At 29.2% G+C, this 15689-nt stretch overlaps 1 protein-coding gene across 1 annotated transcript in view; it reads left to right on the top strand.

Moving 5' to 3' along the window:
- Positions 1-1149: 1149 nt before the first annotated feature.
- LOC107441334 (uncharacterized) overlaps positions 1150-15689 on the top strand; it is a 47354-nt gene continuing 32814 nt past the window's right edge. The window contains exon 1 of the mRNA XM_021146121.3: positions 1150-1367. The gene's annotated coding sequence lies outside the window, so the exon portion shown is untranslated. The remainder of the gene's footprint in view (positions 1368-15689) is intronic.

Below are 15689 nucleotides of genomic sequence, written 5' to 3' on the forward strand. Positions count from 1 at the left end.
TCATTAGAATATTATTTTTTTGAATCCATTTCATACCTTTACAGCTCGAACTGATTTTGCAAACTTGGATAGTTTACAATGATGCAAATAAATATTTCAGTTTCAATTAATTTTAATATTTTTTTGTTTCAATATTTAAAACAATTTCGACTCTTTGCTTTTATAGAAATGTCTATGATGTTTCATCGTTATTGATATTATTTATATTAAGAAATTTATATCTCTAAAATTATAGAAAATCTAAAATAGATATTTTCAATTGAGTAAAGTATTTAAATAATTTGAATAAATTGAGTAAAGTATATAAAGTATTCAATTGAGTAGTATTTTACGAAAAAAAAAACATCGATTTTCCGTCTAACCTACGTAGTTCCCCCCTTTTTTTCTGTATTTAGAATGACAGTGTTAAATAAAAATAAAACTTCGCGGGCATGACTTATCCGTTGAGAATTTTCTAGAACATTTTATTGTTTGTGATTCATTCAAAACGTTTACTGTACGAACTAAAATTTCATTTCAATGTGAAATAGTTTTAAAAACTAAATAGCTAATAAAACTAATAAGATGTTTTCGAACTTATAATTTCGTTACAGGTTCATTTTCAAATTTCTTTTTTTTTAATTTTCAACTTTGATTTTCATTTTGGAATAAAATTATCATAAGGTAATAATGTGTTAATTATGTTGATTTTAAAGCTAGTTTTAACACAGATATTTCTGAAAATGCGAAAAGTTAAAATTATATTATTTGTTTAGCATTTAATGTTACGGTACACAGACAATAATTCTTTCGGTGACACACATTTTTAATCGTTTGACACTACTTAGAAAATCGTCTGCGCTGATCTGAAACTAGAGAAGAACAAAAGGGAAAGGGGAAAAAAATGAAATGAAATTACATTTTCACGAAGTCGAGTTTGAAGGTTAGTGTGCCATTACCGCGGAGAAATTCTCAGCTTATTTCTAATTCAATAAATAAATAAAAGCGGAATAAAACTATCATCTTTTTCTCTTCGATTTATAAAAAAGTAAAAAATGGGGCCAAGATCCGTATATGGCATCTTCTACTATTTTAAAGTGTCGGCAAAAGAAACGACGCATGCGCCCTAAGTTTTTGTGGCGCATGACGGGAAGTTTCTACCTGTCCATTGGCTATCTTGAATAACTTCACAGATTCAACAGGTAACTAAGATCTTTAGGAATTGAACGGAGAAAAACTTTCAAGTTTGAAATCTGGTGCTCACTGTCACAAACTGTTTCTCTAAAGCGTATCTTTTTGCAATGTGTTTCAATTAGTTTCTGTTTTGAAATCACCTAATTATGGAAATATTTGGCTTTACGGATAAGAAAATGTGAGATCCTAAACTTGTAAGTGTTCTCTTAATTTATTTATGCATTAATATTATTATTTTTCACACTTATTATTATGTTATGTTTTAGTATTTGGAAGTTTATGATAGAGTTTTTTTTTACCGAAATTAAATACACACAAAAAAAATACTCTTAAGTATAAACATTTGGTAGATCAATTGTTTTAAATATTTAACTTCTATTTTTAACTGAAAAATTTTGCCTAAGTGATAGAAAAACCAATTTAGTTTGATTTCAATGTTAGAATGCAAATTTAATTTCAAGAAGAACAATAACATAAACTTTTGCACAGATTATTTTCCTGGAAAATATAATTTATGCTAAAATAATAACTTTTTCAATTAAAAGCATTTCTTTAACGCACATTTTAAAGAACCTCTCTTTAATTTCTTTTTGTTTTGAATAATATTTTTATTAATAATGTTTTATTTATGATTGAATAATTTTAATAAACGTGTGCATTTATAAAAAATATTTTAAAACATATATTTATTCAAAGTATATTTTGAATAAATATACTTTTAAGTATGTATATTAAAAATAAAAATTTAATTTCGTTATGAATCTTTTAAACTTATAGATGTTCTGAAACATGTACTGAGGTCACTTAGATTTATAGAGTTAAATTCATATTCGAATTCAGAAAAACTTTGGGACAAATATACTATTTTCAAATTTAACAGTTATATATTTTTTTTAACTAAATCATTTACTGAAAAATCCTTACCATTATATGGAATGCAAAATTTATCTAAATTTTAATAATTTTCATTTGTATTTTAGAAATTTTATGACACAAATGTACATACACTACTCTACTATAGGAGACACTTTCAGCTTTTGAAATTTTTTTGAATTTCTCAAGAAATACTTAAAAGAGGATTATTTTATTACTTCAGATGTAATTATTTCATGCGATTTCTTATGCTTAGCAATAAGGTTTAAAATTTTGAGAGGTTTCAGGGATCGACAATAAATTACTAAATAAAACAAGTATTTTCAAATACTCTATGCCAGAAAATCAAGCACTACTCTTGCAACTTATGCCGATTAATTTCGTTGTTATTTTGATTAAGTGCATAAAATTTCATAAACCTAGCTTGAATATTTATAGAGATATGGACATTTTTATAAAAACTTAATTTTTTTTATCTTACGTTTTCTGCTATAACTTTAAAAATATTCAATACAATTAAGCAAAATGTGTTGAGCAATTGAAAAATAATTACAAAATTATTGTTTTTAAATTTGAAAAATAGTCGTTTAAAAAATGCGCTAGATATGAGCATTTACAATAGTTCTCTTTACTGCCCATGCGCAAAAAAAATTAAAAAATTTTTCTTCTAATAATCTTATGGTTGAAATAATTTTTATAAATATAACTATATCGACAAAAAATGAAGCTATGCCTGTAATGTTCTTAATTTTCTTACTTAGAATTGTTCAGACGGTTTGTTTTTATCAAAATAAATTGTTTATTAAAATGATTTTATTATTTTTTTACGAATTATGTCAACTTTATTTAAGTCAACGAATTAAGTTCAAAGGAATGGTTTAAATGCCACATATATTGGTTTTATTAACCAGAATTACATTTTTTTTACGAGAAATGTTTTAACCATACAGTTCGGTAATTTTTCCAAAGTTCTTATCTCCGTGTATTTTTTACAATTAAGAAAATCGTTCTTAATTATAACTAATTAAATTTTTGGAATCTATTAAATAATGCGAATTTTAATACAATTATGATTCAAACTCATCATCATAAATAAAAAATTATGTAATAATATTTTTTAAATTTGTGAATTAAGGAGTTAATTTGTGAATTTGTTAATTATTTTCTGAATATATGCTTTCAACTAACATTATTATAAACAAGTAACGCAGCAGGTATCATTTTTAGCCTGAATGTATATTTGAACATAAATGTATAAATATTATTAAAATCCACGTTTCGGAAATCTGAAAAATTGGACTCTTAAATTTGAATGAATTATAATTAATATTCTTTTGCGTACTTATTATTATTGAAAATTAGAGGAAAAAAATATTCCCCCCTCTTTTTAATAAAAAAAATTGATTCCACGTGTATTATGTGATCTGAAATATAGTAAATTAAGATTACAATATATTTTATCATGATATATTCAACTTTCTTTTATAAATGATTCAGTTTTCTGTGCTGGTAAAATTTACAAATATTTTAACGTAGTCAACGTCCTGAAAGTTCAAAAATTACTTAAAATCCAATAAAATTATACCTAAATAGTATGTTTTAAATACAGAACGCTTTTATTTTGAATTTCACATTCATTCTTCTAAAAAAGTAAGCAAATGTGTCTAGTTGCAACCCTAATTTGTAACACTTAAATATTAATAAATTATAAGATAATCAAAATTATTCTTTCTACACATTTAGTAAAAAATACAAAACTAAAAAATACATTTAATTGAAAAGATGTTTTTTTCCCCATGCTTTAAGGCATCATGATAAAACTACCGAATTTTATCACATTTGCCAAATTTTATGGCATACTAATTTTATTAATTGTACCAAAACCTTTATTAAAGCGCATTGGTAAAAGCTTTTGGTATTCCCATAGAGCCAAAAACATGATAAATTTGACCATATTATTGTAGTTTTGACCGTATTTTTTTTTAAGTGTAAAAAAACAAACAAACAAAAAAACGAAAAACCAATTATTATTTATGACATAGCTTTTGATAAATAATGTGTTAATAGAAATTTCAATCATTTTAAGATCAAATTAGTTTATACTTACGTCTTTAGACTTTTATGTCTTTACACTTATGTCTTAAGTTAATAGATAGAATTGTAATTATCGAACATATTATTTTGTATTGTTGTTTTATACTTTAATTAGTCTATAATAAAAAGTAGTATTTAAGAGACATGCACATTTTCCTTAACAGTGTGCTACTAAAATGCATGCAATGGGTCTTCCAGAATTTTAATCGTAATTTCAAGCGTGTTTTTTCTCGTGCAATGCCCATTTCTCATTACAATTACGAATTTGTATGTTGCATTATTTAAGCTGTAAAAAAATATTTTATTGCTACTAAATGCTTATTAAAAAAATAAATGGCATGATAAATATTTATTTACAGTTCATTTCTGAACATTGATGCTGAAAAGTATGTAGTTATACATACTTTTAGCTTATTAACTCCTTCAACGCGACGGGCGACACAACTTCCAGGAATACTCGCTGTGCTCTATTTCTGTGTTAGTAATTATGTTTAGTGATTGCAGCAGATTTGTATTTTTTTAAAAATAGTTAAATAAATAGTAAAATAATTAAGTTTTAAAGGAAGTTGCTTTCTATTAATTTTAGTGCTGCGGGGGAACTCTAAGCACTGAAGCTGGGAAAAAGGCACGTCATTGCCACGATGAAAGTNTTACCAAAACCTTTACTAAAGCGAAATTGGTAAAAAATACTGAGCATTTTGGTATTCCCATAGAGCCAGAAGCATGATAAATTTTACCATAATCTGGTAGTTTTGACCGTATTTTTTTCTCGGTGTAAAAAAGAAAACAAAAAACGACAAACCAGCTATTATTTATGATGGCACTTGATAAACAATGTTTACCCTAGTAAATGTAACTATACTTACTTTCTTTGAAAATTTAATAATTTTAAGATCAAATTAGTTTATACTTATGTTTTTGGACTGTTATGTCTTTACATTCATGTCTTAAGTTAATTGATAAAATTGTAATGATCGAACATATTATTTTGTGTTATTGTTTTATACTTTAATTAATCTGTAATAAAAAGTAGTATTTTCAGAGACATGCACATTTTCCTTAACAATGCACTACTAAAATGCATGCAATGGGTCTTTCAGAATTTTAATCGCAATTTAAAACGTGTTTTTTCTCTTGCAATGCCTATTTCTCATTATAATTACGAATTTGTATGTTGCATTATTTAAGCTGTAAAAAAATATTTTATTGCTACTAAATGTTTATTAAAAAAATAAATGGCATGAAAAATATTTATTTACAGTTCATTTCTGAACATTGATGCTCAAAAGTATGTAGTTATACATACTTTTAGCTTATTAACTCCTTCAACGCGATGGGCGACATAACTTCTAGTAATACTCGCTGTGCTCTATTTCTGTGTTAGTAAATATGATTAGTGATTGCAACTGATTTGTATTTTCTTAAAAATAGTTAAATAAATAGTAAAATAATTAAGTTTTAAAGGAATTTGCTTTCTATTTCAATTTTAGTGCACCGGGGGAATTCTAAGAGCAGAAGCTGGGACAAAGGCACGTCATTGCCGCGATGAAAGTGTTAAGCGTTTATTAAATATTCACACTCTAACAAACAATAAGGATTTAGTATAATATTAGCTCTGTTTTGTTTCGTATCAATAACCTATGCCCTCGGATCGGGTCTTGCTCGATCTGTGTGTCTTGATGTGCGTCTTCTATGTAGGGCCCCCAAAAGCTGCCGTGCAGTGAATAACTATATAATTTATAAATTACATGCATAATGTTCTCATATAGTCATTTAAATTAAAAATGTTTGCTCCTTTTTAATTGAAACTATATTACTTCTAAATATTGCAACATACGCAACCGGTCTTACCTCACTACTGAGGATGATTTAGCTTTTTCCAGAAGCATCTATTATTATTTAGGAGTGGTGTATTATACACAACTAAACAGTAGATATTTTTTATTAAATCTGACAGTTTTCAGGTCGAACAGTTTAATTCCAACAAGCCTTCGAATATTAGTTCCCCCACCTTTCCCTGATTTAAGAACGATTATTGAATAGCAATGCTTTCGTAACAAGCTATAATTCTGCTTCTTATGGATATTTTATTTTTCGACTATTACTATTGTATCCTTACATTAGTTAGTTATTATATTGCTTGTTGATGACCCATTTTTTGCTTAATGTAATAATTAAAATTTGGTCAAACTCAAGTTTTTTCAATTTAGCTTAGTTTTGCAAAATCTACCTTTTAGTAGTGTCCTTTAGAATTGAGACGCATCATCGTTATAACTTAGTTAAAACATTTTATTACTCTGTGTTAATTCTGAAAAAGATTACAAGCTACATCTAAGCAAATAAAAACAACTTAAACAAACACAAAAACAAAATCTAAGCTGGCCTTGACCATGGGCAAATATGTAATAACTACGATATTTCATGATATAACTTTGACAGTTACTGAAACGTATGAATATTCTCCATACGTTATTTGTATTTACCACTAATTAATCGAACATCATGAAATTTGAATGAAATATTACATCACCAAAAAAAAAATCATTCTTTCTCAACTTATAGAAGGTTAACAACCTCAACTAATTATCTCTAATGTGGAAAACGTGCTAAACTCTGTATAAAAGGAATCAATGCGTTTGCACATTCAATTCATCATCTAACACTTTGCTATCATTCATTGATTTATAGTGGTTCAAAGCAAGGAACTATTTCAGGCCAAAAGGCTCAAGGAAAGGAGTGCTTTTTTTTCCAGAGCAACTGATATAGTTATTTGCACTAAACTAAAAGGCAGACGATTTGTGAGGTCTTTGTTTTCGAGTTGAGTGGTGTGCCTGATGAGTGATAGATAATATCGTTTGGTATGAGTCGCACGTCGCTTTCAACCATTTCCCTTTCATTCCAAAATTTCCCTCTAAATCTAGCTTCCAGGCTTTTACGCCAATTTTTAATATTGCGCAACATGTTTTCCTGTCTGAGACAAAGTTTAGAGTAGTATATATTGCTCACAGCTGTGTGTTGTATTTTAATTAATCAAGTTTGTTTTTAAGAAAACATGGATTATGTAACTGCAACTTGTGACAATAATCACGAACAAGCCATATTAACAAAGAAAATTGCGTGTATCGTAAATAAATATACGAATTTTAATAGTTCTTAGATATTGTCACAAAATAAACATTTATTTGTTTGTGAGAATATCGAAATGCTTCTTTACGATTTACCTCCTTTAAAAACAGAAACATATGAGTTTAGCTTTGAAAATCAATTTCCCAGTCAAAACATGTAAAAAGAAGCAATTGAAGAAAAAGAAATCCAAAGAATCTGCTCATTTGATATGGAAATAATAAGAAATTTTAAATTTAGATTCCCCTCTAAGGCATTCTATTTTATAAAATTGCCTGTTTATTCCATAACATCTTTCCTAGCGTTTCTGTTAAAATTGCTTGAATTGGTCTGTAGATTTCTGTATATGATTCGAAAATAACGTTTGTGATTTACAAAAGTGAATTCAGTTTTCCATCTATGATCGAATAAATCTGTTCATCATGCAGTAGCTTCTGCTGTTGTTATAGTAAATAATAAAAACGAAGTATCAATAAAAAAACAGTTAGAGCTTTCTTAATTTTTTTTTATTGTTGAAAAATGTGAAACCTTTAAAACAGAAGTAAGCAGATTTGTTTTACAACACGATAATGTTTCATGTTTATCCAAGCTGAATTCATCATATTATATTGATTTTACAAAAATAATATATATTTTATTGCGTTACTGAATTGATATTTTCTAACAAATAAAAACTTACTCAAATTGAAAAAGAATTTCAAAATAAGTTTATTTCGTTATATTTACCCCATGTGCTTTTTTTTTTGTTAAATGTTTATTTATTAAGAAAAATGCGATTACGTTTTTAACCAATCTAACCGCAGTGTTAGATTCTTATACATATCTTTCAAAATATTATAAATAACTATATTAATTTTTGAAAATGGTTAGAATAGTTAAAGTTTTCGAAAAACAATGCCAATTCTTCATTATTATACTATTGTTGTTGTGGTCGTCGGCCATTAGGGCAGAGGGGGGGGGGCGATTGTTCCTGTTTTCCAGTGGTGCCATCTATGGCCAAGAGTTCAACTTCTGCCATACCCATACGTCATACCCGTTTATATGGTGTACCCATTCATACATCCATTCATTCATCCATTCATTCATCCACAGATCGTAATTTTGACCTGAAACAAAGAAAGATCAATCTCGAATTCAGTATCCCCAGAGGTATTAATCTGTTATGGGAACATGGAGGACTTTGTGACCCGAAGATTTAATATGCACCAGTCACCATTTAATACACGAGGGGTCTCCGGCCGGCTGGATTCGAACTCCCGTTCTCGCGTGAGTCCGGCGCCCTGCCAACCAGGCTATCCCGACCTATTATACTATTAAATGGCGTATTTATTTTTATTTTATTCATTCTTATTTTATTCTTCAGTTTGATGCTGATTAACAAAACACATGTAGTTTGGCGTTTACGTTTTAGAGAAATAATTTTGCTTAATCTATAAATTGAAAAGTAAATAACTTAAAAAACTAAAATGTAATTTTTATCAAAAAATTATTTCAATAATAGCTAATGACCCAAATAAAAATATAAAATGCAACTCAAACTGAACTAAAGTGGAAGCTAGTTCTACATTTATTTCTCAGGCACAACAATTGATTTATTGTTTGCAACTTTTATGGAGTTTCAAAAACCATTTACAATAAACGTTTATTTTTATACATTAATATTTATTAAATAATAAAATAATATTTGTTAGATAATGCATTTTTTTTGATGGAACGGCGAAATTACCATAATGACTCGGAGAGTGCTTTTTAATAAAAAAAGAAAGAAAGAAAAAAGAACCAATTTAGAAGAGATGATTCAAAACCGGTTTATGTTCTACGAATGATGCATAATTAGTTCTCAGCCTACTTTAAATGTCTTTTATGTTCATCTGGATGGCACTTAAATCTGTATAATCTCACTGTTTTTGGGATTTAAAATTGCGAAAATGCTATTTTAAAATAGCCCGCAGCTTTTCTTACAAAAACACTTTTATGCTCTTCCTTTATGTTGCGGCCTTGTAGCTATCAACACTTTATACAACAGTTTTTAAATTCAACTGAATTTCAGGTGTCAGATACCTGCTGTGTAGCATATGTATGTGAGGTTAAGTGGTTTGTAAATTTTTAACAAATTAACATTTCAACATTGATTGCTTGCGTTAACTCTTATAAACTAGCATGTTAACTTGTCATTCAGTAATTGGTTAGAACTTAATAGGAAGAGTTAAGGATGCACAACTTGAATTTTTATGACTAGTTAAAGTCATGCCAGAGCTAGAATTTTCTTCAAAACAAGCCGGATTTTACGTATTTTGTTTTGTCAAATAAATCCTGAGAAATCGAATTTTATAAAAGCCAGAGTTTTTAAATTTGATTTTTCAGGAACTAGTTAATCGATTGTACTTAAATTTTGTATTTTAAGATTTAATTGCATTCTTTAAAATGATGTAAAAATTGTATACCTTACAATCTGACATTTTTACGACTATTATTAAATGAAATAATAAACTTTTCAAAACTTTTTCAATTCGCTTAAAAAATTCTTCAGATATGGGGAAATACGCAAAAAGTAAAGTTAACATTAAGGGGTTCAAATTTTGAACCGCTGATCTGTCCAAACTATAGGGATGATAGCCTGGTCGGTAGGACGCTGGGCCCGTGTCCAAGAGTTCGTGGGTTCGATCCCCGCCGGCCGAAGACGACTGATGGCGACTGATGCACGTAAATCTGACGAGTCGCAAAGTCCTCCATGTTCCCATAACAAATCAATACCTCTGTGGGTACTGATCCAGGAGTTTCCTTGTCTTCTGGATTGGTTCAAAATTACCAGGCTACGTAGTTGAACATTAGTAGTCGTAAACCCAAAAATTGGGTCGGCTGTTCAACGACGGATATAAAATTTAAAAAAAATGTTGGGATCACATTTCCCATTGTGACTAGCCCCTGTATTTTGGCGATCAAAAGTCGGAAAACGGCGTAATAAAGGTATGTTTAGTCAGAGAAAATACGTTTTTGTGCCTTATTTCGTAACTTAAAATATCGTTTGCAGTAATTAATTTGCATATTTGAGGTCATCTCTTTGAACCATTGTAATTAAGTCCTAGATCGTAATGATTCGATCATTAGATTAAAAGTTATTCAGAGTGGTCCGTTTATTTATTTTCCACACTGTAAGTTACAGATCAAGAAGTGAATTGCAACTTAATTGGTTAATAATAAAAAAGTAATCAATTGGTTAATAATAAAAAAGTAATATTTTTCTTGAAGATTTAGTTAGTTTTGATGACGCACATTATTATTTAACTCTGTTTTAAACATTTAAATGACGAAAATTAGTTCTTAAAATTGCATGAAGTTTCTGCAACGAAATTTTATCCAGATTAAACAAAAACAAAACTCCTTATGCTTTGCTTATCTAAGATACGCTTTATATAATTTTACTATATATGCCTGTCTTACTCGTGTTTTTTTATTACTCTTATATTACTTATTACACTTTTATTAATGTATTATTCCTGCAAAGTTACAATAGTAATTACGACATTACTTTTTTAGATGACGTTTTTGCGTAACATTAATTACACAATGTTAATAGCGTAATTACTAAGTTTTAATAACGCTATTCAGATAGCCTAATTACAAAAAAATTAATTGCAAATTGCATAGTTACTAAAGTTTAATTACACTTTTATTGCGAAATTGCATTATTCTGTTGTGAAATATGCTTGTTCACATTGCCTAATTTATTGATTCAAAATTAAAAATAGCAATAACACGATATAGTTAGTATGATTAAGAAGATGTGTTTTACATATTTTAAGTAGTGAAAGCTCTACACAGTCATTTAAATTTCTTTTTATTCCAATATAAATCTCACGCTGTTTATCTTACGTATGTTTAGGAATTACTAAAACCGGTTTGACAATCCAAAGAAACAAAGAAGAGTTGAGGAGTGATTTTTAGAAACCTATCCAAGTTTCTCCAGGCAATCATGTTTTTTTTGTTTTACATGTTGCCTTCCTCACTGGTGATTAGGATCATTTATATAGCATTTTTCATTTGCTTGAATATTAATATGAGACTTCTTATGTGCATACTTTTTTTGCTTAGTTTATTTATAAGTATTCTAAAAATATATACTAAGAATCATGATTAGGGAAAATCCCGTATTGCATTGTTTCCATATCTAAATTTATATCTCGTTAAAATTACACCTTACCTCAAAAGACTAAAATTTATTTTTCAAACTTAATGGAATTTTACTGCCATGGGCGATGTCCTTTTAGTGCGAAGATGGGTAGGTCGTGTAGCCACATCCATTCTAGTATATTTTAGAAATTTGAATATTTATGGCGTCGCCACTGTGATTTATGATAACGCTTTCTTTGTTCACTGTTCGTAAAGTGCTTTTACTAAAACTAAAAATAAATTTATTCTCTCTTTTGTCAGAAATTTTAATTCAAGTTTTATGGCTTAGGTGAGCGAAACAAATAAGTCACCCGAATTGCGCCAACAGCTGTGTGTCCATGCAATAGAGTTCGCAGTCGTGATTTCAAAAAACAATTTCTCACCTTGAATTCATGTCTCCCTTTTTTTAGTTTTTCGAAAGATGTGAATGGATTTTTGTTTTTAGTCTGGCAAACTCCCCGTTTTCTCTAATTGCTAATCAACTGTTTCGAAACTAGTTTTGAGATTTATGAATAAAGTTAATTAACTTTTTACTACGTTCTTTTAATGTAGTACAGGATAGAGTTATCCCCTATAAATGGCAGATTTTCAGTAAAATTATACAGAATCACGCACATACAAATATTACATTTCTGTTTTAGATACATTTTATAACTTTTAAAACGTTACTTAGTTTCTGTATGTTCTCAAAAACTGTTCAGTGATGCTGTCTTGGAAATATAATTTGATATCCCGTACTAAGAGTTAGCGAATTTATACGAAACCAACTTACTAATGGTTATGGTTATGGTTAAAAGCAGCATGCTAATGGTTAGAAACAATTTGTATGTAAAAAAGTAAAACATCTTTGATTTTACATTTGCAATAAATGTTCAATATGCGTATATTTGCAAATACGTTTTGTATGCTAATGGTAAAAAGAAATTTTAACGAAACAAAGTAAAGAAAAATTATTTTATTTTAGTAATAAATGTTTAATCTAATATATATATAATTCTCTTACGTGGCTCCCAAAATTTGGCTGTATTTCTTTTCCGCCAGTGGCAGCTTTTGCCTTGTTTTGTTTACGTTACTATTTCTCTTACACGGCGAATCGACCAATGATTGTCGCTAGAAATGTCACATGCCAAATCTTGCTGAGGTGGCTCAACATATAGCACTTTTGAAAACGGAAACTGAAATAACCAGAGAGCATCAGCTGTGGCAATCTCATACTATTAAGCTAGGCAGAAGTGAGTAGTCTTTGTCGATAGATCTCTATTTTAGTATTTTGTCTAAAGCGCTTTTTTCACGAATTTAAATATTACGAATTTATTTGACGATTTTTGATTTATATCACGAATTATACTATAGCACATTTCTAATAGGTTTAACGAATTACATGTCATTTATTTGAATTCAAATTTATTCTAATGACTTAGTATTTACTTAAAAGATGTAATTTTTTTTAAAAAAAAGTTTTTATATGGATTTGAATGATTGTTTTGAATTCTGAGAATTTTGTGCATTTGCAATGTACCTAAGTTAGTAAAGAGCGAAGCGAGCTTGGTTTGCGAAGCAAACCATACAAGATTGCTTAGCAATTTTCGGGGGTTGGCGAGCATTAGCGAGCAGGGGCGCAGCCCACTAGTATGTGTATATTTAGAAATGTATTTTAAGATACTGGAAGTGACGTCATTTGTCCAATAAGTAATTGGTAATAAGGTATTGTTTTAGAGATCTCTGATTTGGGTAATGACAAATCCACATTAATTTTATTTTTTATATACTTTTTTTTATAACCGTCGTTGAACAAACGACCCAATTTCTGCTTTTATGACTACTAATGTTCAACGCCTTAGCTTTGTAATTTTGAACTCAATCCAGAAGACAAGGAAGCTCCTGGATCAAGTATTGGGAGAAATTTGTCTTCGTGAAGGACTTTTTGATGGAACTAACCAGCATTTGCTTTATAGGGAGAGGAAAACCGCGGACACCTCCCAAGGTTAACCTGACGGCAAAGGGACTCTAATCCATGATCCGTCTACCACTGAGGATATTTTTCGTGGCTCAGGGGGTAGAGGGTTTGCCTCCTACTTGGGTGACTTTGAATCGCAGCGATGGCTAGTTGGTACGAATTCTGATCCCGACTCGCACCGACCACAGTGCTGACGTAAAATATCCTCAGTGGTAGACGAATCATGGGTTAGAATCTCTTTGCCATTAGGCTAACCTTGAATGCTTTCTTGGTTTTCCTCTCGTGTAACGCAAATGTGAGTTAGTTCCATCAAAAAGTCCTCCACGAAAGCTTGTTTGTCTTAGTGCTTGATCCTGCAGTTTCTTCTGTGTTACATTCAAAATTCCAAGGCCGTGCAGTTGAAAATTAATAATCGTAAGCTCAGAATCGCATCGGGTGTTTAATTCCAGTTATAAAATATAATGAAACATCGAGTTTGCAATCCAGGTCATATTCACATATTTTGTACATTTAAATATGTATTATTGCTCCTTTATTAAAAGATTTTTCAATTAAATAAGAAAATCGATAAAAATAGATCATACACCCGTGATCCCCCCAGCTTATTCATGGTACTTTGGAAATAGATCATGTTGGTGTGTCACTAACTCAATATTCCTAGGAAACAGCAAACACTTTTTAAGTTTACACATTAAGTCAATTACCTTTCAACCGGGATAGAGACTCGTTTTTGAGATCTGAGATGAGACTCATTGGTGCAAGACAGATCAGCTTCCCTCCATACTCTTAAATGCTAAAACCTTATTCTCGAAATTTTAAGGAATCCTATTTTATTTTTGGACTTTTTTAAGATTTTTGCTTTTATGGAGATGGTGTATAATAAACAATAACAGAAAACAGAAGTTCGATTTGAATCTTAGCTTATGATATTAGTACAGGTATAAAATAACCGAAATAGTACAACACAAAACATGTTGTAAAACGTGCTGCTTGTTGTCTCAAAAGCGTCTACTGTTAATTAAATTACATAATTACATTTTAATACACACATGTGTTATAATAATTTTTCCATTGAAACTAGCCAGTTTTAATATTTTACCTAGAAATTTCAGAATCATCTGAGAAAGTTTTAAGGAAGCCAGTATGCTTTCCTCCACATTGTCAAGCATATATTTTGCATTTTAAGTGTAAAGTTATTAATTGATAATTAGTATAAACATCATGCAAACTAAATTTCATGTTTTAAATTAATTGACTTAGAGGATTGTCAAAGGTATATATTCCAAGTTCGTACATCGGTTAATATTGGAGAACTAGTGAAACATCATGCTGGCTAAATTTCATATTATTACTCAATTGAGTTAGTAAAAAAGCTAATAATTTTTTAAAACATTGTTTTTAATTAATTTCATTTCTTTCCATCGAATCATGTGCTTCTTGTTAAAAATATATTTGTTTTTTCATATGTGCAAGCCAATTATGAAAAACAATAATTCTTGCCCCCCCCGTTCAATACAACACGTGATTTTATAAAGGCTCACACAAAAAGTTTTCGAATTACTCTAACTTGAGTAGTTAAAAATATAAATATGAATCATGTTGGCTACTAATTCAATTTTATTTTTTTTATTAAATTTATTCTATTTGTTGAGTCACAAATCACGGTAAGGAGCTGAATGCAGGCCAACCCCTACGCCACAGTCTGGTTTTTGTTGTGTTTAATCTAAAAGGTGCAATAGCAGTCATGGCAGGCAACAATTTATTATTCACATTACATGTAGGTGGCGTGTATTTTTCAGCCAAATGTCACGCAATCTCTCTGTACTTCATCACACTGCATTGTTGAATTTATATGAATGATATGCCAATTTGGCGAATAATAACAAGCAGGAAAATTAAGACGTGAGTAAAAACAAAGATCTGCCACTAACGATAGCTTCGAACTTTAGTAATAAATAAAGTTATTATGCTGCATTGATGCAATTTTACTTCTTACATTCGACTTCATTATCACTAATAGAATAAATTTAAGAAACTTGAACTTTTTACGTTAGCTCTAAAATGCGATTAATTATATTTGTTAAAAATGATAACAATAAATAACTAGGGTGCGTATTGACTTCTGTAACAGTTAGTTAAATGGATTGCTTAAAATGTAATGAATAAATTATTTAGGGACTTCTGTTTGAAGCTACGTATCACAAAGCTTACAAAGGGTTAAAAGCTAATATTCATTGTATCGAATTTTGAATGTATTAATATGAATAATTTTAAATAATAGATATGTTTTGTGAAATTA

This window comes from Parasteatoda tepidariorum, chromosome 4, assembly GCF_043381705.1.
Source record: "Parasteatoda tepidariorum isolate YZ-2023 chromosome 4, CAS_Ptep_4.0, whole genome shotgun sequence".
NCBI lineage: Eukaryota > Metazoa > Arthropoda > Arachnida > Araneae > Theridiidae > Parasteatoda > Parasteatoda tepidariorum.